This window comes from Pan troglodytes, chromosome 18 (assembly GCF_028858775.2).
Source record: "Pan troglodytes isolate AG18354 chromosome 18, NHGRI_mPanTro3-v2.0_pri, whole genome shotgun sequence".
NCBI classification, from domain to species: Eukaryota; Metazoa; Chordata; class Mammalia; order Primates; family Hominidae; genus Pan; species Pan troglodytes.
In genome coordinates, this window is record NC_072416.2 from 78,626,017 (window position 1) to 78,652,002 (window position 25,986).

The 25,986-nt window shown below is 41.0% G+C and overlaps 1 long non-coding RNA gene across 1 annotated transcript in view; it reads right to left on the bottom strand.

The window, feature by feature from the left end:
• Positions 1 to 13,862: 13,862 nt before the first annotated feature.
• The window catches only part of LOC104002686 (uncharacterized), a 53,273-nt gene continuing 41,149 nt past the window's right edge, over positions 13,863 to 25,986 (bottom strand). The window contains exons 3-4 of the long non-coding RNA XR_675071.5: positions 18,626 to 18,821; positions 13,863 to 17,635 (exon numbers count right to left, since the gene is read on the bottom strand). This is a non-coding gene — a long non-coding RNA (uncharacterized LOC104002686). The remainder of the gene's footprint in view (positions 17,636 to 18,625; positions 18,822 to 25,986) is intronic.

A 25,986-nucleotide genomic window follows, 5' to 3' on the forward strand; every position in this document is an offset into this window, starting at 1 on the left:
AATTAGGGTTTCCTGAAAAAGCAACAAGAACAACTGGAGTAAAAAACATTATCTAAGTCATAGTTAGAGTTTACTTGGCCGGTGGGGATGGGGAGATAGATATTGATGATGCCGATAAGATTAGTATGAACTCCGAGTAATATCCATGAAAAGTTCTTCAATCAGATTGATCTTAGCAAATGTTTCAACAACAAAAATTATAAAATGAGTTCTATAAGAATCCAAGCAAGGGAAAAAAGCGACTATGATGAAACCAAAATTAAGGCAGGTATCAGACTTTTCCTCTGCTGTGTATGAAATACCAAAAAACAATGAAGAAATATCTATAGCTTTGACAGGGGAATGGTTATAACTCAATTATTTTATTGGGTAAACCACAAGAAGAAATTATCAGAAGCCATATCATCTCAGAAACAATATCATCCATGCATTCTCCTTCAAAACTGCTTCAAAACAACCAATTGAAAATACATCTGGCCAACAGAAATGTAATTTAAAACTCGATGAGACTATTAGTATAAAAATCACTTTTAGTTATAAAAGGAACGGCAATGGTCACTGCAGTAATGACGGACACTCCCTGAGGGCTGACAAGGCATATTAGTTTTCTAATTATGGTAGCTAAAAACAATACACACTTATTATCTTACAGTTCTACAGGTCAGAAATCGAAAATGAATCTTACCAGGATAAAATCAAGGTATGGGCAGGACTGCATTCACTCTGGAGACTCTAAGGGAGAATCATTGCCTTTCCTTTTCAATTCTAGAAGTTACCTGCATTCCTTCTCTTGACCCTCCATCCATCTTTAAAGCCAGCAACACTGAGCCAAGACCTCACACAGTAAGATCTCGCAGGCTCTCTCTTTCCCTTCCTTCTTCCACTTATAAAGACCCTTATTACATTGGGCCCACCTGGATGGTCCAGGATAATCTCCTATCTCTCACACTGGACTCACTCGGATACTCCAGAATAATCTCCCATCTCTTACATTGAGCCCACCTGGATGGCCCAGGATAATCTATCTCAAGGTCAGCTGATTAGCAACCTTAATTCCACCTGAAATCTTTATTCCCCTTTGTTATGTAAGCTAACATTTTCATAGGTTCTGGAGATTAAGATGGGAACATCTTTGGGGGACCATTATTCTGTTTGTCCTAATAGTGCAATAATCCTCATTTAATTAACTAGCTCATTTCATCTCCATTTAATTTTCATGAGTTAGAAACAAATTAATCCACTTTATCGAAGAGGAAGCTCAGGTTTAAAGCAGCAGCCTCAGAGTCATTCCAGTCAACTCAAACATTTTCTTGGTGGGCTATGCTGGCTCGCACCCATGATCCCAGCACTTTGGGAGGCCAAGGCGTGAGGCTGGCTTGAGACCAGGAACTCAAGACCAGCCTGGGCAACATGGCAAGACCTCGACTCTACAAACAAATTTTTTTTAAAGTTAGCTGGATGTGGTGATGCATGCCTGTAGTCCCAGCTACTGGGGAGGCTGAGGCAGGAGGATCACCTGAGTCCAGGAGTTTGAGGCTGAAGAGAGCTGTGACTGCACCACCACACTCTAGCTGGGTGATGGAGCAAGACCCTGTCAAAAAAAAGCAAACAAACAAACAAAAAACAAAAACAAAAAATTCTCAGTGTTGTACAGTGGCTCAAGCCTGTAATCCTAGCACTTTGAGAGGCCGAGAAAGGTGGATCACTTGAAGTCAGGAGTTCGAGACCAGCCTGACCAACATGGTGAAACCTCATCTTTACTAAAAATACAAAAATTAGCCAGGCGTGGTGGCGCATGCCTGTAATCCCAGCTGTTCAAAAGGCTGAGGCATGAGAATCACTTGAACCCAGGCAAAAGAGGTTGCAGTGAGCCAAGATCGCACCACTGCACTCCAGCCTGGGTGACAGAGTGAGACTCTGTCTCAAAAAAAAAAAAAAAATAGAGAGAGAGCTTTCCATACACATAGTTCAGACTTGGAGTCCAGTCTTGCTGAGGGAGAGATCATTGTTCTCATTATGCAGAGAAGGAAATTGAATCCTCTAGGAGATGAGTGACTTGGCCAAGGTTATTCAGGAAGCTAGTGGCAGAGTAAAGACCTGGACTCTGAAGCCAGTGGTGTTCTGGTTCATTTTGGAGTCTTTCAGGAATTCTGTTGGCACTTGAAATCCAAGTTTCTTGTTTCCAGAAGGGAAAAAAAAAAATCGATGCTCATTTTCTGTGTTTTGTCATAGCACCCATCCTGGAGCTTAGTTCTGCCTACAATTCCCAGGATCCCCTTACAGCCACCATAAAATGTGCTTTTATCACTCACAACGCAGAGAACCAATAAAACAACTAGCGAGAAAGAAACCACATCCTTTAATTCCGTCATCTCCAGAACCAAAAGGTTTTCATGTCATAGGAAAAGGAGGGCTTGAGCTATGGTCCTCAGAGGAACAAATTGCATTTTCATTCTGATAAAGAGAAGAGCCTATCTTTTCAGAAGTTGACCTGGTGATTCCAGAAAAAGCATAGAACCCTACACAGCCAATGAGAGCAGTTAGTGGAGCCATGTGTCACGTTCACCTTACTTAGCAAAGATCACTAGGTGGCCTTTGAAAGGTAACACAAAAATGCTGTCGAATCTTGCCAGACATGAGTTTATCAGATGTCCAGTTGAAAAGTATAAAATGTGGCTAGCTGTTTCTTTCATTTTTGAGAAAAACAAATGACAGCTGGATTTTAACTACCTATTGTATTTTTACTCTCCCAAAACAGCTCAAAGGGTACTTTTCTTGCGCAGAGAGATATTTGCAATGAAGCTAACATGAAAGAATGGCCACGTCCCAATTATCCATCCATTCCTTCATTCTGGCTGCTCAGAAGGTGGCTGAGGAATGGGGTGACTAAGGATATAGTCCATGTATTATAACCTCTCACACAGGCTGGAAAATTCTGATTCATGCATTCCTTGGTTTATTCCATGAGGCCTTTATTTTCAAAAATATTGTCTTAAATTTACTTTTGTGGAAAACCCCTAGAATATCTTAAAATTGAGTAAATTGTAGATCCATAGCATTTTGACTGCCTCGTTCCAAATATACTGGATACATTTTTTTCAAACATTGCCCACCCCATCTATGCTGTTAATTCCTATTCTCCCAGTCTCTTTTAGACATCGTCTAAATGTTAATCCCCTTCAATGTTAATCAAAATGCAATATGGAATACATCAGTCAGCTATTGGCAAAACAATTCTACATAACAAACCAATCTAGCACTCAGTGGCTTAAAACAGCAATCATATATTCTTTTTTTTTTTTTTTTTTTTTTGAGACAGAGTCTCACTCTGTTGCCCAGGCTAGAATGCAGTGGCGCAATCTTGGCTCACGGCAACCTCCGCCTCCCAGGTTCAAGCTATTCTCCTGCCTCAGCCTCCCAAGTAGCTGGGATTACAGGTGTGTGCCACCATGCCCAGCTAATTTTTGTATTTTTAGTAGACATGAGGTTTTACCATGTTGGCCAGGCTGGTCTCGAACTCCTGACCTCAGGTGATCCACCCACCTCGGCCTCCCAAAGTGCTGGGATTACAGGCGTAAGTCACCACACCAGGCCTATTCTTATTTTCATAGATACACAAATCAGCTTCAACTCATCTGGGCTGGGCTATACTCCAGGATGTGGGAGCTGGGCTGCAGAGGCATTCGAAGTCTAATCCACAGGTTTTTTATTCCAGGGAGTGGCCTGTGTTCCACAGCCTCATTCTCAGGCTCAGGGATGAAGGCCCAGCAACTGCCCTTGGCATGTTTTTTCTCGCTGGGTCACTGGATCACAAAAGGGCATGCCCAAGTGTGCAAGCATTTTCTAAAGCTCTGCTCACAGCACTTACGCCAGCAACCCTTCAGCCAAAGCAAATCACATTGCTAAACCCAAATTCAAGGTGTCAGAAAGTAAATGTCACCCATCATGTGGCCTTGGTAAGGGTGTGAATATAAAACACTAGTGCAGAGTATTGAACAATTGAGGCCAATCATGTAAGATAACACATTAAGGTAGAATAGTAGATGGCACTGTGCATACAATTAAAAAAAAACTGACTATTGAGCAATACTAGAATACTAGTTAACACAATAACTCAAAAGCATGCTTTCTAGTTGGGGGCAGGAAACAGGGTATATATGTAACAACCCAAACAGTGGCATTTGAATATATGGTTTCTCCTACTTGAGCGAGGTCAGGTTGAATCTTGGAGGTTTTAAGGTCTACGTCATGACAAATATTCAAAGGGAAAGAGTCATCTTAGGTAAATATATTTCAAAATTCCACTTAGATAGAAAAAGAGGTCTAAACTAGAAGGTTCTCCGGAGTTCCTTCCAACTCTGTGTCCGCATGGTTCCTAGCGTGTATCAGACGTAGAGGAAGACATCGGCCTGCCCCTAGATGGTAACAGTCACAACATGCTGACGGTTGCACTGTCCCATAGCCGGTGCCCTCAGCAGCCAGCATGACCTTGTGCAAAGAGCCAGGGCTTTGGAGACAGGCAAGAGGGGGTCATGGTTCAGCTGGACCACCAGGTGAGTCCTTTGCTTCACTGGGTCTCGATTGTACCATCTCTGAAATGAGTCAGACAGACAAGGCAATGTCTATGACCCATCTGGTTCTACAAGCTTATGATTTTATGCCAACCTGGATGCATGGAGGAGTCAGCAATGCTCAGGTATGGGAGGTGGTCTAGGTAAGAAGTGCAGTTACCAAGAGGCAGAGAAAACTGTATTGATAGGCACAAGCAAAAATTGAGTTAACAGTCACATAGGGCTGAGTTGTAGGTCACTGCATGCCTCTAGGAGATTCCCTTATCAACCATCCAGAATCCTAAATTTTTTTCCAGATTCCATCTTTGGGGTTAAGACATGGTCTCTGGAGGGAGACCTAGGAGAGCTTCCAACTCCAAACTCCACTCTTTGTTGAGTCTCACAGTACCCCAAAGGCCAGGTTTTCTACAGTTCTCTCTCCCCACAAATGAGACCACAAGGGCTGTTTCTCTTGCAGCCCAGGAGATAGGAAAAAATAATAATACAAGCAATAAAGGAACTTTTATACGGAAATGTATTTTGGGGCTACGATGTAAAGTCCCTTCAGCAGGAGCCACAATTTTCTTAAATAATCGTTCCCATAATTGGCTACTTGTGGGAACAACTAATTGTGCATGTAATCATTTGCCTGTACAACTCAGCATCAACCAGTAATTAAAGGCAGAGCCGTCCTTGCTAAATTTGGCTCCAGAAATAATAGTAATATTTGCAAGAGTTCAATGTCTTCCTGCCAAGGAACTCTAAGCCCCATTCAAATGGGTATTATTATTTTTCAAAACATCTTGGAAAAGGGAGACCTGCAACCTTGCCCCAAAGCAAACACAGTCAGAGAAGAACTATGCTGAATAATTCCCCTGCTTGCGTTTATTCTACCAGCTATGTTGAGCATATATTGAGCATCTTCCATGTGCTGGGTCTAATCCTTCCCTAAGCTAGTGTCTCCTTGATCTTCTGAGCCCTTCTCTTTGCATACCCTTTCAAAGGAGGTGGGAGGATAGAAAAAAATCATCCGAGTCTGCAAAAGACCCACCTTGGTTAATTTCTCACAGGCCATAGATAGATCCCAACTAAGCAGTGACTCCTACCTACCCCAAACCCTGCCTGCCACACAGCCACTGTGTTGAAGCAGTATTTGTCATTTTGCATCTGGAAGGTTGCCGCCACCTCTCAGCGGACTCCCCTGGTTCCATACTTGTGCCTTTTTGGTCCAATCTTTTACCCAAAGAAAGCATGCATTGGTCTTAAATGAAAAAGCAGATCATGTATCCTCTGTTTGGTGGAGGGTTAAATTATGACCCCCAAAAATATATGTCCATATCCTAACCCTCCAGTGCCTATGAATGAGATCTTATTTGAAAATAAGGGTCTCTGCAGATATAATTAAGGATCTCAATGTGAAATCATTCTGGATTTAGGATGGGCCCTCAATCCAATGATTGGTGTTCTTCGAAGAAAAAGAAGAGGGAGATTGGACACAGACAGAGGAGAAGCCATGTGAAGACAGAGGCAGAGATGGGAGGGATCCCTGCAAACTCCACCAGCTCTCCCATCTCCAAGTTCCTCTTTCCTGTCACCCTCCAACCTCCAAAACTCCCTCCCCTGCCCCAAACAAGCTTGCTCTGGCTCCCAGCTAAGGCTGTGGGATTTTATCTTACAGAGATGTGAAGTTCTTGAAAGGCTGTAAATTGAGGAAAGGAGAAGTAGTTGGATTTATGCAGTGAAACTAATATAATGGGCTTTTGGGTACTAGTTGATCTGCTGAACCTCTGGCCAATAAACCCAGCCTGTCCCTCTCACTCTGCTCTCTAAGCTATTGGGACCTTCCATCTACCCCTTTAATGAGCTGCATGCCCTTCTGCCACAGGGCCTTTGCATGTTCCAGTTTTCCCCACTCCACTGCCATACAAATCAGTCTTCCCTTTCTTTTTGCCCAGATAGATGGGGCAAACGTGAATACCAGGAACCTGATTAGGAGGCTATTACAGCCACAGAACCTCATATTTTAAGTACTTAACTCATAGTCTTACAATAAACTCTGTCTACATAGTGCTATATTGACTTTAGATTTTACCAAACTCCTCAATGTTTTAGAGCAGGGACTGACAAATATTTTCCAAAAAAAGGGTCAGATAGTATACATTTGAGCCTCTGTGGATCACATAGTCTCTCTGGGTATTTATTTGACTCTGCCTGTGAAATATGAAATGGTGATGGACAACACAGAAACAAATGGGTGTGGCTGTGTTCTAATAAAACTTTATCTACAGAAATAGGCAATGGGCCAGATTTGGCAAGCAGATCAAAGTTTGCTAACTCCTGTTTTAGACGAAAATACTTGAAACATCCACTGGTGGTCAACTTCGGTTTTGCTTTCTCTCTAATTCAGTCTAGCTACCCAATCAGTATATGGGCAAGCAGTTTCAGGAGGGTATGAATATACATTGGCAGCTCTAATCTTAGTTGAGATCTCTAACAAGAAAGTTTCAAAAGCAAAAACTTGCAAGAAGAAGGTTTCCCTCCCATTAAAAGTTAATATTTTACATGATTTCCCCTTAAATAAATAGATCATCCTTTGAGCCAGCTAATCCTTAATAAATGAGAATCTTTACACCAAACTGAACTGAGCATCTCTATTCCCACAGCTATGTCCCCTCACCCTGCCCCTCTTTAAAGATCCATTGATTACTGCCAAGTCTCCATTGGTGGGATTAATTAATTTATGAACTTGTCATTACATTTCATTGATTAAAATGTCCCTTCCTAAAGATTTAATTATACCCAAAGATAAAAGATCTGCTAATTATTGTCCGTTATCTAATTGAAGTTTTGTATTACAAATAAAGTTCAAAGGTTTAAGACAGTTGCCCTTTGAAACAGTTGGGCAAAGATGAGAATTTAATTAGAGATGAGACACCATTCTGTCTAATCTATTCCAATGAGAGAAAGAAAGCAAGCTGGACAAGATGGCTTGTCAGAAAAGGAAAACCTAGAAAATCTGTTAACCTTGTTGATCACTTAATAGTTTTTAGCAAGTAGCTCCAGTTACATGCATTGTCAAAACAGTTTGGGTTGCTGGCACAGTTACACATTGTGTGAAGAGCAGGAATTCTGCCAATCAAAGATATACTAAGTATTTAAATTTTCTTAAAAGTCCTGATGTGTGAAAAAGTCTCCAAAGAAGATTTTTTTTTTTTGTAATTTCATTTCTAACATATTCTGAAGAGGAAATCAAAGTCATTCAGTAAACCAACTATTGAGAAACAGAGAAGCCTTTTGAAAAATAGAAACACCCTGAAGTCAGAAGGGTTTGGGTCCAAGTCTGCATGGAGGATTGGTGGAGGACACTCCTTCCCCTGGAATTGTGTCTCCTTGGCAAAGAATCTTCTGTGGATAAGGGTCTCAGCTTCTTGTGCTGCCCATAAAGGAGTGAGCTCGGAAAGTGGGGGCTTATTGGTCCGTGCTTGGTGATTAGGTAAAGCCAATCTATTTAGGTAAAGCCAATCTACTTAATGCAAATAAGCTCAAAATGGAATAAGATGATCTATTTATTTAAGTGGAAATCATGTAAATTATAAACTTTCTTTGGAAATATGAATAATAATTCATATCCTTTTGTCTCCACAGCCGACCCCTCTCTTTCCCACTCCCCATGTCCCACCCCTTACCCAAATCAATGTGGGGCAGTCACCTGCTCTTCAATCTGTAACTTTCTTTTGTACCTTGGTTGGCCTTTCATAAAATCTTAACTCATGAGAAGGAAAGAAATAAGAAGAAGGCATCAACAAGCCCCGCTGGCCATAAATCTATGACCATATTTTCTAGCCAGCTTTAAAATACTAAAGGCAATATTTTAGACTTTATCTGTTTCACTCCTATATCTATCTGTCAATTAATTTTGAATTTGTGATAACAGGAAAATATTCTTATTTATTGGCCTGCTAAAATCCCAAACCTTAACAACTGTGTGACTTTGAATATTTTGCCTAATCTCTCTGAGTTCCAAGTTTCCCCAACAGTTCAAGTGGTAATGGTAAAATAACTTACTTCATGGGGTTACTGGAAAATTTAAAGTGCATTTAAGGTACTTTGTATGGCAGCTGGCACCTAGTAAGAGCTTGATACACAGTAAATATAATAGTGCCTTCCCTGAGCTAGAGAGACAAAAAATAAAAAATAAAAAATAAAAAAGAGCAAGGTACAGTCTCTGCCCTCAAGAAGTTCAGTGTGTAATTTCCACTTTCAGAATGTTCTTATACTGATAATTCCATCAAAATGTGTCCGTAAGACGGAAGCAGGAAGCAAGTGATATTGAACATCAAAACACCTTATGTTTCACATTTGCTTCTTTTTAAACAGAATTCATCTGCACAGAGACGTTCCTCCACCTATGTCTCCTGAGGCTGAAATGGAATAGAGGCTCTAGGAAGGGAAGACCCCTGTATACTCAATGAGGAACCTACTGGGCATCATGTCACTAAAGCAGGTCTTTGGAGAGCTGCAGAGGGGATGGAGAAGATGAAGAGAAGATCTTAAAGCCATTCAAAATGGGTAAGAATGGAGGGAAGAGAGCTGGGTGGGGTGAAGGACATGAACTGCTATCCTCTGAAAAACAAGGGAATTAGGGTCAACAAGAGTAGACTGAGAGGCCATGACACAGGCAGCACCTTTATGTGCCACGGGGCTATCACATAGCAGGGGCCAAATATATGCTGTGTTGTGATAACATACAGCCATTATTGTGATCATGGCTGAGATTTATTGAGCTCTGTCACATGCTTCACATGCCTTATCTTGTTTAATATTCCTAGCAACTGTCTGAGGCACATTCTTTTATCATACCTATTTTACAGATGTGGAAAACTGACGGCCTGAAAGGTTAGGACGTTTGTCCAGGACTGTAGACTCAGTCTGTCAGACTCCAGATCTCATGTTCTAAAGCAGATTCTGGATCATTGCATAGAAAAATATTTTACGATGGTGTATTAGTCTGTTCTCATACTGCTAATAAAGACATACCCAAGACTGGGTAATTTACAAAGGGAAGAGGTTTAAATGACTCAGTTCAGCATGGCTGGGGAGGCCTCACAACCATGGCAGAAAGTGAAGGAAGAGCAAAGTCAAGTCTTACATGGCAGCAGGCAAGAGAGGATGTGCAGAGGAACTGCCCTTGATGAAACCATCATATCTTGTGAGACTCACTCACTATGACAAGAACAGCAGCATGGGGGTGACCACCCCCACGATTCAATTACCTCCCACCTGGTTCCTCCCTTGACGCATGGGGATAATGGGAGCTGCAATTCAAGATGAAATTTGGGTGGGGACACAGTCAAACCATATCAGATGGATATTTCATAAGCTCATCGGTGGCTTTCAGACACAGAAGATTCCTAGCCACTGTCACATAGAGGCTGAACCACCCAAGGGTGAGGTGGTTATAAATGACACAAAATGAAACTAGATCAAAATTTTCCAAAACCTCAACCACGTTTCCTTCCCACTCCGAGTCTATGTCTCTGGAAGCCTTCCTCATTTCTTCCCCAGTAGACCTCACAGGCTCACTACTTTAGAGGTACACCTCAGGGAATATAATCCCCCAATGTCCTGCTGTCCTGAGCAAAAAAATATTAGAGCATCATGTCAACTGTTAGACAATGAAGACTGAATACACTAACACAGTGAATACTATTCAGCTATCAAAAATAATGTGCAGACACATAAAAAGGTGTCTTCAATATTAAGGAAGAAAATTATGATACAAAATGAAATGTAGTATATGTTTATATTATATTTATTTATTTATATATATATATATACACATATATATATTTACACACATGCCCAATGAGAGGAGATAAAAAAGGGAAGGAAGAAAGAAAGAGGGAGAGAAAGAACCTATATCAAGTTACAATAGTGATTTATCTGTATATACTAGAAATTTGAGGGGGATTTTGTTTATATTTTCTTTATTTTTATCATGAAAGTTTCTGGTTTTCTATCATTACCATGTATTTATGTACTAAGAAGAAAAAAAAACATATAGTTCAAATTAGGCAATTTCTTATTCGAGAACACAAAACCAGCTAGATTTGCAGTCCATTTTCCATCGTTTGATCACTTAGCAGCCACACCTCACACGTGCTTCGCGATTGACTTACCCTTCCCACCTTACGACCAAGCTGTGGACACATTTGCTTCCATGGTAATCAGTGTCCAGGACCCCCTCGGGGTCCTGTCCCTTTCCTTGGGCTGCCAGAGTCAGCCCCATGCTGGCCTCTTAGAGGTTTACCTGTCACCTCCCTAAGGCTTTCTGCCCCCAGTATTTCAGTTGGGAACCTCCATCCACCAGGGCAGGTGCTCCAATCCCCACTCTCCAAAAATGGAGTGCTCTGGGCTCAGATACCCCCTCTGCAGGTCCAGTCCTCCTGATGTCAGATCCTTTCCCTAAGACTCCTTCAGTCTCCATCACTGAGTCCCCTGAGAAGCCTGCAAAACCGGACAATCTTTCTGTTCCATCCAACCCAAATCTTTTGCTGTTATGATCCTTGCTGCTAACCTAAAGCCCTTGCCTTCTCTGTGTTTTTGTTGTTGACTTGTTTTTGGTTTTCATTTGCTTGTCAATTTTGGTTTTGTACTAACTCTGAGCACACTTCTACCCCACCTAGAAGAGGTGGGGAGCCTTGCCTCATTTACCTACAATGGGATATCTGAACGGAAAAAAATGTAATGATGGATCGAGAGAAGCCAATGGCTCCACGCAACATTGAGGATTAAGGACAACATTGTGGGAAGAGAAAGAGACAAGGTGCCCTCCCAAGGCAGCACAGAGCTGGCCATGCAGGCTGACTCCGTGAGTTTGCACCAGTTGCCTGGGCTGGCACTCAGAGTGGGGATGTGGTTCATGCTGTTTTGGCATTGTACGTTCCTTCCCTCCCTGTGCTGCTCTTCTGGGACACCAGGCCCAGGGGTGTCTCTCAAAATGTTCTGATCAGAGAGGATCCCAGGACCTGATTATGAAAGGCTGTGGGTGCACAGGAGGAGGCCAGCCTGTGGCTTTGTTCACAAAGCACTCCTTCCTTCACACCACATGGTGAGACCTCAGATGTATCCCCACACTTCCCAGGCAGAAGTCCTTGTGAGCAGAACAGGACCCTTCCCTCACCCCTTGTCAATAGCTAAAGACAGTCTGGGAGAGCAGTGGCTGGAGGGCTCTTTGTCCTGCCCTATAGGATGTGCTTCTAGAACCTTCCTGACCTCGAACAGAGATCAGCGCCCATATGATCTCTATCAGCAGCCTACAAATTCTGAAAGCATAACAGACATGCCCTGGGCAATGTCACATCTCAAAACTGTCAAGTGTTGAATCTATTTTCTTAACCTACTGAGAAAACAACTTGATATTTGTTATGAGCTTAAGAAACAACCTTATTAATAACATCAAGCTATTGAGCAGCATTCACTGACTGTCAATTTACATTATGTAACAGAACGTGAAGCTCAATTTCCTTGTGTCACATTTATAATGATTAAATTATCAACAGATGTAAAGTCGTTCTGAGCCATAACAAGGTCCTATAAGGTGCTAATTAACTTAGCACTTTTCTAAAAAAAGAAATTCTGCCACGTTTTGATAGGAAATGTTGCCACTTGGGTATACTTACTGGTCCTCAGTAGCACACTTAGGACATATTTTGAAGAGCTTCCTTTTTACCTTGTTGCTAGTTCCTGGAGGAATAATAATATCATAAACATACCAGTTCTCCCATTTGAGTCTAAAATCCATACTGCAGCAACCCTATTGATTCTAAAATAGAAGAAATCACCTTCTATCCATGATACAGTGATGACTAACATTGGAGAGAGGGTCAAAAGTTGCAGCTCAGGCTGGGTGCGGTGGCTCACACCTGTAGTCCCAGCGCTCTGTGAGGCCAAGGTGAGAGGATTGCTTGAGCCCAGGAGTTCAAGGCCAGCCTGGGCAACATAGTGAGACCCCTATCTCTATAAAAAATAAATAAAATTAGCCAGGTGTGGTAGTGCTTGCCTGTGGTCCCAGCTACTCAGGAGGCTGAGACAGGAGGATCGCTTGAGCCAGGAATGTCAAGGCTTCAGTGAGCTGTGAACATGCCGCTGCACCCCAGCCTGGGCAACAGAGCAAGACCCCACTTAAAAAAAAATAACTGCAGCTCAGGGGAACCCAGCAAGTATGTCTATAAGTCTCCAGAAATGTTCAGCTCCCTGTAACCTTTGCTGGGGGTGGGGTGGGCACAAACCACATACCCCATCCACAGGCTCGGAAATACTACGTGGTCCCTCCATAGACGTTACTTCTTTTCTTTTCAAGATTTAGAATTTTCCAGATTCTTCTAATCTGCAGATGGGGGTGAAGATCAAGATCATACATTGTTCAAGGCTTTCAGGTCATTATTTTATCAGTCCACAGAGTCTCAGTAATTAACCTCAACTCCTACACACTTTTTTGTCTTTTTCCTCCATTCAAAATGGTTCACATATTACAAAATTCTTTTTAATCTTTAGTTGTGATGCTTGCGTTTTAATTATATACTTACAAGATGCCTTTATCATTTAGAAATGTACATATTAAAATAGTCATAGATGAAATGATGAGATGTCTCAGCTTTGTCCCAAAATAATTTAATGGTGAGGAAGAAGTAGAAGATCTAAATGAAACAAGATTGCTTACAAATCGGCCATTGTTGAGGCTGGGTGCTGGGCACGTAAGACTTTATTATATTATCTCTATTTTGTGTGTTTGAATTTTTCCATAATGAAAGCTATAATAAATTTCTCAAAACAAAAAAAAAATGGATCAGATTAGGAATTGGTTTGTGTCACTTTGGATAAAGACTAAGAAAATACATTTCAATTGTTTTGTTGTTGTTGTTGTTTTTGTAGTTAAGGCTGTTTCAAAGTGCATCTTAGAAAAGAATATATGACGCAGCTTCAGACAGTGTTAACTCACTTCAGCAAAATACACAAGATTTTATCTCAGGCCATAATTGACCTGAGAGATTCTGAAATATCTATATGATATCTACAGCTTGTGGACATCATGTGTACAAAAAAACTGGCAATAAGAGAGCCACGAAAGGTCTGAGTACTGAATTGAACAGAGAGGACACACTGGTATGGAAAAAAGAAGTTTCATGTGCAGATGTAAGCACAATTTCAAACAATGTGGGGAACAGGTGGACTCGGGGTAATAACTTGGCACTGGATGATTGCATTAGTTCGTTTTCACACTGCTATAAAGAACTACCTAAGACTGGGTAATTTATTTAAAAAATAGCTTTAATTGACTCACAGTTCCACATGGCTGGGGAGGCCTCAGAAAACTTACAGTCATGGTGGAAGGCAAAGGAAGAACAAGGCACATCATACATGGTGGCAGGAGAGAGACAGAGAGAGAATGGGGAACTGCCACACACTTTTAAACCATCAGATCTCGTGAGAACCCACTCATTCTCCTGAGAAGAGCATGGGGTAAACCACCCCCATGTGTCCAATTACCTCTTACCAGGTCCCGCCCCCAACACGTGGGGATTACAATTCAACCTGAGATTTGGGTGGGGACATCGAGTCAAACCATATCCATCATCTTGTATTTCAGCTTGCAAAGATGAGCGCATAGGAAGACCACAACTTTATGATGAGGTGGGTGGGTGCTGTGAAAACTGATTATGCAAAATGGAGTCATTTTGGTCACACCCAACTAAAATAGAGTATGGGAGCCAGAGGGAAAAACACTCAGGTCACAAACACCTACTCCAGGAATTATCTCGCCAGCCCAATCCAAAACCACAGCAGCCAGCTACAACTTTATGACTGCAAATTTTACCTAGTAACTGCTACCGCTCACCAGTCAGAACCTGCCAGCTCCTGTAAGCCACCAATGAATTTCCTTTCAAAATAATTTACATAACCTTCTTCCTTTCCTCCAGTACAACCCCAGCCTTTCCCTTTGTTCTTCAGACACATCTAGGGGCTGCTCTGGTTTATGTTTCTCAAATTGCAATCCTACTTCTCATATATTATTCCAAAATAAATCCTTTGCTTGGAGATTCATCTCCATTTTTTTATGTTGCCAGTACTAACATACTAATCTTGTAGATGAAGAGAATGAGATTCAGAAAGGTAAAAGACTATCCCAAACCCATAAGGTTAGTAAGAAACAGAGTGGGTATTCAAATTCAAGTTGGGTTTGCTCCAAAGCTCAAAGCCTTACTACATCATGACTCCCAGAGCTTCCAGTTCTAAGGATGAAAGAGGATATGAACAGTCTTTCCAGGCATCTCGAAATACAGGGACAGAAATCACTTTTCATGAAATCACCTTAAAATGAGCACAACTCTTAGCATACATAGACGTAGGGGTAGGCGTGGTGAATTATATATTTAAAAACTATTCTTATATTCAAATATGACTGGAAGTATTCAGCAGGCAAAAACAGTTGGCCTCTTTTTGGACTAAGATTTGAGGAGGAAAAAAGGACCTTTCTAGTAGATGAAGTTGTAACATACAGTACTCAGTGAAATAAATTCCTTCAATGTTAATTGCTGACACATCTTAAAGAAAGAGCAAGAACTGGAAGGTCACAGCAGACCTGCATGGTCTCTTGGGTCAAAATCATTTCTTATTATAAAATTAGATGCCTGAGATACTCTGCCGCCCAAGTGAAATGGGTATCTGCAATGGAAAGATATTTCTAGAAGTCACTTAGTGAGCAAAGACAGAAAAAAAAAACACAGTTTTGCCTAGAAAACCAAGGAATTTAGTATTCCTATGGGAAATGGGCCAGTAGATAATATGTGAAGTGCTTTGTACCATATCTGCCTTTTGGAAAGAAATAAAAGTATATTAAAGGCTCTGATAAGTCCTGCATTATGGAGACCCACTGAATGCAAAATTTCCCTCAAACATATTTGTATTTCATCAAAAAGCCATTTTTGCATATTACTTATTAACATCTCAAGAAACTACAATGCCTGGAAACACCTTTCATAAAGGGCTGAAGAATATTGATGGGATTCCTAGGGAGTTATATACAGAATCTGATCTGCAATCAAAACATGAGACATGGGGATTAAACTCCCCAAGCCCCACACACTACATCCAAGTAGACCTTGAACCCAACTTCAGTTGTAATTCAAATTAATTTCATAACGAGCCAACAGGTAGTACTTAGGGTGTTTCGTAAACTTAAGCATGTTTTCAGAAGAGAATACGTTCTGGGGCTTGATTCTGTTGTAGTATTCAGAAGCAACTATTTGGAGCAAGTAGAATTGGAAATGAGCATTAAAGGATGGGTAAATCTACTCAGTAGGAGAGAAGAGGAAAAAAGGATTCACTTGAAGGAAGGAGAGTGATGTATTCAAATTGCTTATGGCTTCAGTCATCACTGATCAAGCCATGTAAATGAGTCATTTTAATTTCAGGTGCATTACATTTAGTATAAGTATTGGTAAAAAAAAAAAAACTGATTAGTATTTGTTTTTGTTTTTTTGTTTGTTTGTTTTTTGTAAAATGGCAGGGATCCACTGAAAATAGTTCCATTATTCATAAGCAATTACACAGAAAAAGCTTATTTATCAGCCATTCTAAACAAATAAGAACACAAAGTAAACATGATTGATTTCCTAACTTCTGTGAGCATGCCCCAATAGATTACATTGAAATTCTTCTTAAAGGTAGCATTTCTGTCGCTGATCCTGTGACTACTACACTTAGAACTTCATAAAAGCAGAAAGCAACTGAATCTACATAACAAGCTAGTATTTTCCCAATTCATTATTGCTCACAGATTTCACTCAGAAAGACACAGGCTCATGGGTACTGTTTACAAATGAATGTTGGCCACTCTATAGCTGTACAGTCATCCCTCAGTATCCACTGGGGATTGGTTCCAGGACCCTGCCATGGATACCAGACTCCACAGCTGCTCAAGTCCCTGATATAAAATAGCATAGTATTATGCAGCCATAAAAAAGGATGAGTTCATGTCCTTTACAGGGAGATGGATGGAGCTGGAAACCATCACTCTCAGCAAACTAACACAAGAACAGAAAACCAAACACTGCATGTTCTCACTCATAAGTGGGAGTTGAACAAAGAGAACACATAGACACAGGGAGGGGGACATCACACACCGGGGCCTGTCGGGGGGTGGGGAGCTAGGGGACAGAGAGCATTAGGAGAAATACCAAGGTAGATGACGGGTTGATGGGTGCAGCAAACCACCATAGCACGTGTATACCTATGTAACAAACCTGAACGTTCTGCACATGTACCCCAGAACTTAAAGTATAATTTAAAAAACATAGATTTGCATATAACCTGTGCACATCCTCCTGCATACTTTAAATCATCTCTAGATTACTTATACCCAATGCAGTGTCAATGCTATGTAAACAGTTGCTATACTGTATTGTTTGGGGACAATGACAAGGACAAAAAATCCACAAATATTCAGTACATACACAACCATCCTTTTTCCCCCAATATTTCAATCCTCAGTTGTTTGAATCCACAGACGTGGAACTCACAGCTATAGAGAGCCAAGAGTATTTTTCTAAGTGAGAAGCCTGAGCCCATGGAAATGCCCATCGTATAGTTATTTTATATAAATATTTCACTTAGAATATTTCTCCCTAAGCTGTTTATATGTTCCTTCTGCCCAAAAAGTCTTACTCACCTCAGTTCCATCCCTGTTTCTCCTGAGAATTTCCTATTCATCCTTCAAGATGCAGCTGAGGTGCTATCTACTCCAGAAATCTTTCTGTACTTGCAGACAATGGAAATCTACCTCAAACTACCTTAAGCAAAAAAAGGAGGAAACATATGGGGAGAGGAGGGCACGAGGAGCCATTCACTGGATCATGTAACAAGAAGTACCAGGACTAATGTCCGGCAGCAGACATGGTTGGATCCAGAAGCTTGAATGCTATTATTGGGACGTTGTCTTTCCCTCCTTCTCCTAGGTCTGCTTTCCTCTGTTCTTGGGTTTCATTCTTAGGCAGATGTCCCAGCAGTTCAAGACAGTGTTCTCACTGTAACAGAAGAGCAATGCTAGTCTGTTACACTATTACACTATTACGCTATTAAAATCCACCCTAAAATATAAGAGTATATTTTTTGATTTTGACATAAATCTTTGCAACAAACCTTCAATGACCTTAGATTGATGTGGGGAAGTGTCTCTCCATCTTTTCTAGAATATGTTCCATTCACAGGCAGACTTTCTCCAAATGATAAGAAAGATGGCCAGTGGCCACCCCAAATTTACACTCCATCCCATTAGCAACCCTGGCTAAATGAGTCTCTGCCAATGGCTACGTCATAAAATTCCCAGGGAGACATTTATTGGTGTGGGTCACATGCCTACTGTTGTTCCCAGGGGTTTCTGAGTCAGCCCCACTCAGAACATGCAGGCTTTATTCTTCACAAGAAAGAGGTTCATTACCGGCAAAGAGAAGAAAGGGGTACTGGAGAGACAGAAACAACAGTTGCCCTTGAACCCTGTTCAGAGCCTCCTCGTCTGGGTGAAGATCCTCTTTCCCAAGCTCTCACATAATCCTGAAAAAACCTCCGTTGGTGCAATTAAGCCTCTCTTGGTGCATTACTGTCACCTGTGTACGTGCAGCACTCGACAGTTGCACAGTAAGTATTCATGGGTAAGAGCATGAAGCTCCAAGCAGAAGTATCAGTGACCACAGTCAATCAGAGTGGCTGTCATGGTAGAAAAGGAATGTGGATTTGAAAAAGAGATGGAGAGAGAGTGATGTTTGCTGGACGTGTGAGTGTGAGAGTCAGGGAGAAGCCTCCCACTGATGGGAACATTGTGTTCTACATACAAATAACTCAGCAACATGGCAGCCACTTGCCTTATCTTTTCCAAGTCACATTTTAAATACACTTTCCTATTGCCCCTGAACCTGAACTTGTCCATATTAGGCCACAGATACAAATTTGAAGTTTAGAAAATACCAGCCCCAGCGCTCTAAACCCCTCAGCTTCATCAACAGAAAATGGGCTCTTACCTCACTCTATGCAACCTTCTTGCGGATCTCTTGTCAATTCCTTGGATGGAGTCGGTAAGACCTTCAATTTCCTTCAGTAGAATTGTCCATTTTACAAGCGAGGACACTGACTCAAGAAGTTCAGTTTGGCCATAGCTACACAGCTGCTTTCTTTCTGAAGCCTGTTCTTGGTTGTCACCAGAAGTCACCATCATCCCTACAATCAAACATTATTCACATAAAAAAGTGGGGTGGGGCTGTGCAGAATTGTGGTAAGGAAACACATATTTGACTGATGTATGTTGAGTTCTACAGATGTAGAAAGGCCCTGGATTCTGTGAGTTCTGGATTTTACTTATCTGTTTATTTTAAATGTACATAGAATAATAACATTTAACTGGAAATTAATTTCAAGATGGCGGGGGGATCACTTTTTGCCTATTTTTTTGACACAAACCTCTAGAGCCTAGAACAGTACCTGGCACACAGTAGAGCCTCAAAAAACAAATAAAACTATTAAATAAATATTCATTGAATAATGTGCTAAGAACTTTACAGTAATTCATGTGTTTAGTCCTCGCAACTATCTTATGAGGTAAATCTCAGTATCCTAATTTTATAGAGGAAGAAACTGAAACAGGGAGAATTTAAGTAATCAGGCTGAGGTCACATGGATTCTAAGTCATGGAGGTGAGATTGAAAACCAAGCTTGCCCTCATAACCAGGTAGGAACCATATGGGACAGTTGTATCAGTTACCAATTGCTGTGTAACAAGGCACCCCAGCAGGTCCCAGCTTAAACAATCATTTTATTTTGCTCACAGTTTTGATGGCTAGGAATTCAAAAACAGCATAGCCAGGCAGTTTGTCTCTGATCCTCTAGACTTAGGTAGGACAACCAGGATGTCTCCATCTACTCCATCTCCATCTACTTCCAAGATGATTTCTTCCCGGGCACATCTGGTGCTTGGCGGGAATGATTGGAAAGCTAGTTATAGTAAAACCCCTCTCTCTCCACATACTCTTGAGCCTGTCAATGTGAAGGCTTAAGTTTCCCAGAACAAGTATTTTGAAAGACAGGAAGTGGAGGTTACCTAAGCCTGGGCCTGGAAACTGGCACAGTGTCACCTCTACATTATTTTGTTGGTCAAAGAAGCCATGGGGTCAGTCCTCTCAATGGGACCCCACGCCTCAATGGGAAATATGTCAAAGAATCTGAGGCCATTTTTAGTCCACCAAAATGGAAGTCCAACACAGTTTGGAGATAGTGCCTACCTACTTCACATAATTTTATGGATACCTCATAGTTCACAATCATAGTTCTAGAAGAATGCTCTTCCACAATGAAGTATCAATGGCATTTCCATGTTAGAAGACCCTTTTGTCATTACGACAAGACTTCGTTATTACGGAACTTAAGCATTTCCTGATCTTCACACAAATCTTTGCAACGAAACTTTAATTACTTTGACTTGGGGGAGGGGGTCTCTTCAGTCATTTTAATGTGTGTTTTATGTTTCCAGATGCTCAATCCTAGTTTTAGGAGGAAATGTTTCTCATTATCATAAAATTTACATGCTCATACATTTCATTGAAAGACTTATTCTTTCTAGGTGATAATAAACAATTCAGTAATTTGGAGGAAAAACATCACAGAAATAATTGTGAAATGGTAGTACAGAAATCTTCAGGAGAGGAGAAAGAGGTAGTGTGGTTAAGTAAAAAGAGCAAAAAGAGCAAGATTCATTTCTGCTCCTAAAATTCATCCCACATCTTGAAAAGCTTGCTCCGTCTCTGGGAACCTAAGTTTCACCACATGTAAACTGAAAGGCTTTTACAAATAGGGCCCTCAACTGTGGCTCAAACCTCTTATCTTTCTTCTAGTCCTAATTCCACCAATAACTGTAGGCCTAAACAAAAGTTACCATAAACCTAAACAACAGGTACTCATCTCTTTGAATCTGATAATAATGGTGGTGATTCTGCAAAGAGAGTTAGTGTTCACCAAATAGTCTATGTACAGTCCCACATTTTCCAAACTGTCCTGCAGTTAGGATAGGGTCATGTGATCAGTTCTGACTAGTAGACTCTGAGCAGAAGAAATGGTGTCACCTCCAGGCCAAAGCAGATGAGAAATCAGGTCTACCTAAATTTAAAGCCCAATTTTTTTTTTTTTTAAATTGAGACAGAGTCTCGCTCTGTTACCCAGGCTGGAGTGCAGTGTTGCAATCTCAGCTTACTGCAACCTCTGCCTCTGAGTTCAAGCGATTCTCCTGCCTCAGCCTCCCAAGTAGCTGGGATTACAGGCATCTGCCACCATGCCTAGCTAATTTTTGTCTTTTTTTTTTTAGTAGAGATGCGGTTTCACCATGTTGGTCACGCTGGTCTCAAACTCTTGATCTCAGGTGATCCACCCGCCTCAGCCTCCCAAAGTGCTGGGATTACAGGCATGAGCCACCGCACCCAGCCTAAAGCCTAAATTTTTAACCTCTTTCCAATATGGTTTCCTTCATTTCCCTCTCTATACAATTAGGAGTGTGTTCCAATTAATCTATAAGGCCCTATCAAGATCTGAATACTTTTTACTATTATAACTATTGTGAACAAAATAGTGGAATTCAGAAATTGGTGTTCAATTCTCCACAGATCTACACTGACAATAAGAATAAGAGTAATTTTATTTGTATTGATTAAAAAGAAATTACATCTAACTTTTTCCTGTTGTGTCCATGTTCATCGTGTTTGGGATTTTTCTTTGTAATTTGATTGTTTTGTTGATTCTTATTAAGTAATCTCAGGTTCCATAGATTCCAAGAATATGGGTTTGAATTGAAGGACTCAGGTGGAAACAATTCAGATTTGTGTCAGCTTTAATCAAAGCTCACTCTTCTTTACAGACACAGATTCAAGCCTGAAATTCATCTGAATAATGTGGCAGTGTCCCAAGTCTTGGTCACTACTGAAGTACCCAGGTTTGTTTTCCTAATATTTGTTGTTTGTTAACATTCAACTTCTTTTAATTTTAGTAAGTACATGTGTCACTGTCTTGAAAAATACTGAGTTTTGACCATTCAGTCTCAAAAGAAGAAAACTCCAGTGAGGCTTGGAACTCCTGAACACCAGGATGGAAATGAGAACAGGAAGGAGGAAAGTGGGGTTAATTGAGTTCTGCCTGCGGAGGAGAAGCTTCCCTCCCTGCATGTTCAGAATGTCCTAAAAGCAGGTGTTTGCCTGCAATAAAGACAACCGCAAGAAAAAAACAAGAGCAACATGGAGTCTTCTTACACAGAAATTGAAAAAATGGAGAAAGTTGGGGCAGCTAGGGTGAGTGTAAATGTGGACATCCCTGAGGAAAGCACTCTGCATGCTGGCAGTAGGGGACCCAAAGCAAAATGTCCAGATTCCAGCCCATTGTACCTACAGAGAAACTCATTCATCAACCATCCCTAAGCTTCCTATTGCCTTGTTCTTACATATGAATGAGTGAGAATCAACAGGCATTTGAGAAATGGCTGCAGCTTGCCAGAGAAAGACCAAGATAAGCAAGAAATGTGCTAACAGAGAAAACCAGAGATAGTACCCCCAAAAAGAGGGAAAAAAACTAAACACTATTTTGAAGACATTGGGAAAGTATTTATATCCATAAAATAAGAATGGGATGTTATGTCAAAGGAATAACCCAAGACCATTAAAAGACAAAGTAGAAAAAATCCCTCAGAAGTCAGAACAAAATGAGGGAAAATCTACTAGGGAAGTATCTATGCTTATAAACAAAGAGGGAAAGATCCGGACGAATAACATACCAAACAGTGAACTGCTGCCTCTGGGAAGAGGGATTAAATGGACTAAGAGTAATTCATTTTTTACGTTATATCATCCTGTATTATTTTTATAAGTATTTAGTCATATGTGATTAAAATATAGTTCATGCTTTAATCTCACTCTCATCAAATAATTTTTAACAGACTGTCCTCATATGGACCTCCCAACAAAGTATAGAACATGGTGACCCTCTGAGAAGGGATTCCTGTTCCTGTTTTGAGAAGGTACTCCTATTCCTGTTTCTCAGCTGATTTTTTTTGAGGATTCCACTAGACTGAATTAATGCTTCAGACTAGAGTTTTGCAAAAAGAAGTTTTGCCCATGCACCTACCATGATGTTGTGATACAATATGAAATATATATTTGGTCTCTGCCCCTGGTTCCTGGCACAGAGCTCCTAAAGCCCCGAAATTTCCTGAGCAATCAGGGTGCTAGGAGAATCTTTTATTCCATATTTGGTCTTTGACCTGGTTTCTAACAAAGACCTCCCAAATCCCTTGGAAATTCCTGGGTGGTAGGAGAGTCTTTTGTTCTAATGAGGTGACTACTGGTGAGTGTCTGGGTGGGGGCTGGTCACCAGAAAGACCAACCCATGATTAGAGACTCAGAGCTTCCAGCCCCATGCTTCATCCTCCTGGAGGAGGAGAGAGGCTGGAGATTGAGATAGTAAGTAATCGTGCCTAGGTGATGAAACTTCCTTAAAAATCCCTGAGCTACAAGCTTCAGAGATCCCAGGCTGCTGAACACGTCACAGTGATAGGAGGGTGGCATGCCAGGAGAGGGCATTAAAGCACTGCACCCCTTGCCATATACCTTCCCCTATGCCATCTCTTTCATCTAACTGTTCATCCAGATGCTTTGTAATAAATCAGTAAATGTAAGCAAAGCACTTTACTGAGTTCTGCGAGTCACTCTAACAAATGATCAAACCTGACAAGAGAATCAAGGGAACCTCAAATTGACAGCCAGTTGGACAGAAGATGAAGAGGCCCCCGAAATGGGGGACAGTTTTGTGGGACTCAGCCCTTAACCTGTGGTATCTGACTCAAAGTCCAGGTAGAGAGTGCCCAAATTAAATTGAATTGTAGGACATCCAGTTGATGTCTGTTGGAGAATTGAATTGATGTGTAGGAAAAAAAAACTACACATCCAGTATCAGAACTTTTCTGTGTTGAGAGCGAGAGTATAGCAGGAAAAAGCAGTTAATTTGTCTTTTTCCTACCTTCCACATCCTAAATGAGAATTTCTCAAAATGAGGCCCTGGAGATTCTTTTTAACAAGCCCCTCTCTCAGGTGATACTGCACACACCAAAGTGATGAGAACCATTGTTTCAGATTCTAATTTTGCCTGGAACTGATAAAAATGGAGCCACCAAGACACTGCCCTCCCAGGAAGCCAGCAGCTTCCCTTGCAAACATTTTCTGGGACTACCTTGCAGCTCTTCAGATTTCCAGATCAAATTAATAGCTGCTTGACTGTCTCCAAATCTAGACTTGTGGTGGACTATTCTAGTTTGAGAAGCTATAACAGGAAATACTAGGTGGCTTAGACAACAGAAATTTATTTCTCACAGTTCTGAAGACTGGGAAGTGCAGGATCAAGGTGCCAGCCAATTGGGTTCCTGGTGTAGGCCCTCTTCCTGGCTTGTAGATGACGCTTTGCTCTATCCTCTCATGGCAGAGAATTAGCTCTAGTCTCTTTGTCTTCTTAGAAAGACACTAATCCCATTATGGGGGCTCTGCCTCATGACTTCATCTAAACCCAAGCACCTCCCAAAGGCCCTTCCTCCTAATACCATCCCACTGGGAGGCAGGGTTCCAACATCCCATTGGGAGGTAGGGTTCCAATATTCCATTGGGAGTTATGGTTCCAACAACCCATTGGGAGGTAGGGTTCCAACATATGAATTTGGAGGGAACAAAAACATTCAGTCCATTACATGGACCTTGAAATCCAGAGGTATTGGGATAGTGGGGGATGCTTAACATGCACCAAATTTGGATTTTCCAGACAAAGATCACAGCAAAAGTATAATTACAATGTTTGCGGATGGCTCAGCCTTGAGGTAGCCCAAGGTCCGAGCCTGTGGCTAGATGGCTAAACCATAAACCTCCTGTTTCAAGATCAGCATCATCACCTGATGTTCTAACAGAGACAAAACAGGCTTCCAAAGCCAACCTATCCTGGAATACAAGCTCTTTAGATGCTGAGCTTTTGTTTACTCCTGAATAAATTCAATAAAGTGCCGTAACCATTATAATAAATGTAGATGTCACTAATTACAACACTAGATTTTAAGTGCAATGCTAGTGTCTCAAGTGGCCTTTAAAACTGAGTAAAATCACAGCCAATTCAAATTTAATTAAAACTATCAGTTTAATTTAGTTTGCTTTCACAATAAAAACTATACTAACCCATTAACTGCCTTCCGAATCTCCCATTACTGGGAGCAACCAGCAGCTTGTAGGCCTCCACTTTGGTGAACAGTGTGATGCATTCATTTACCTTGTTATCCAGTGAAGTTTCAGTTGTTCTAGATCAAGTAAATGGCCAGTTTTTGTCTTTGAAAATGAAACTTTTTCAGGTAATTCGCCATGTAGATAGAATAGGCTTTTGTCCAATTTCTTGTGCTTTTGAAAATTCATCCCAGAGGGGCCTTCTGAGGGCTTGATCATGGTATCCATTCTTGAGTTGAACTCACAGTTGCCAAAAAGAGATCTTTGAAAACTGAATAAAAGAACACTGGGAATCTGGGCAGTGACGATATAACCCTAGTCCTGCTTGTGTAAAGCTGATGTCTTGGAAAAACCATTTCCGTGTCCAGAGCCTCAGTTTCCTCATGTGTCACACTGAGGATATTGGAGCAGATCTGTATGTCTACAGACTATTTTCATGATAGGTGTCATATCCAGGTATTACCTGACAACACTTCTAATTCATATGTACTGAGTACAATCAGTTTCCAAGGCACCATCTGCTTCAGCCTTATCCTAGACAATATTTATGAACTCATGCAGTTTAATGTACCCATCATATATTTTTACTAATAAGATTTAAGTAAATATAAAACAACTAGAATTATTTGAAATGCTTAGCTAACAGCATCTTGCATACTCCCAGGGAACTACGTACCACATTTGGAGAATATTAGCCTCCCTGACCTCAGAGATCCCTTTCTGCTCCAGAGATCTGCAAGTCTATGAAAAAGAATTGTATCATTTTACTCAGGTGAGCAAATGTACAGACACAAAAAATGAACTGCCTGCAGGGCTTATTTGCTTCACAGGCAAGAAGGTAGTGTCCGTTGAGAGAGAAGCAATGATAGAAATAAAATTCAGAGGGTTGTATATTTTATTTTAGAAGAAGAGAAAGGCATCCAGTAATTTGGCAAATTTATGACAAACTGGACAATCCAGCTAAATGTTGAGGAAAGAAAGATAAACATTGTAGAAAAAGAAGAACTGAAGCAAGAAGAGAAAACAGACAGACCTGTGAAAAGGTTTGCAATCTTTTAACCACTCATGAGAGAAAAATTTGGAACACAGAAGGAACCTGCCTA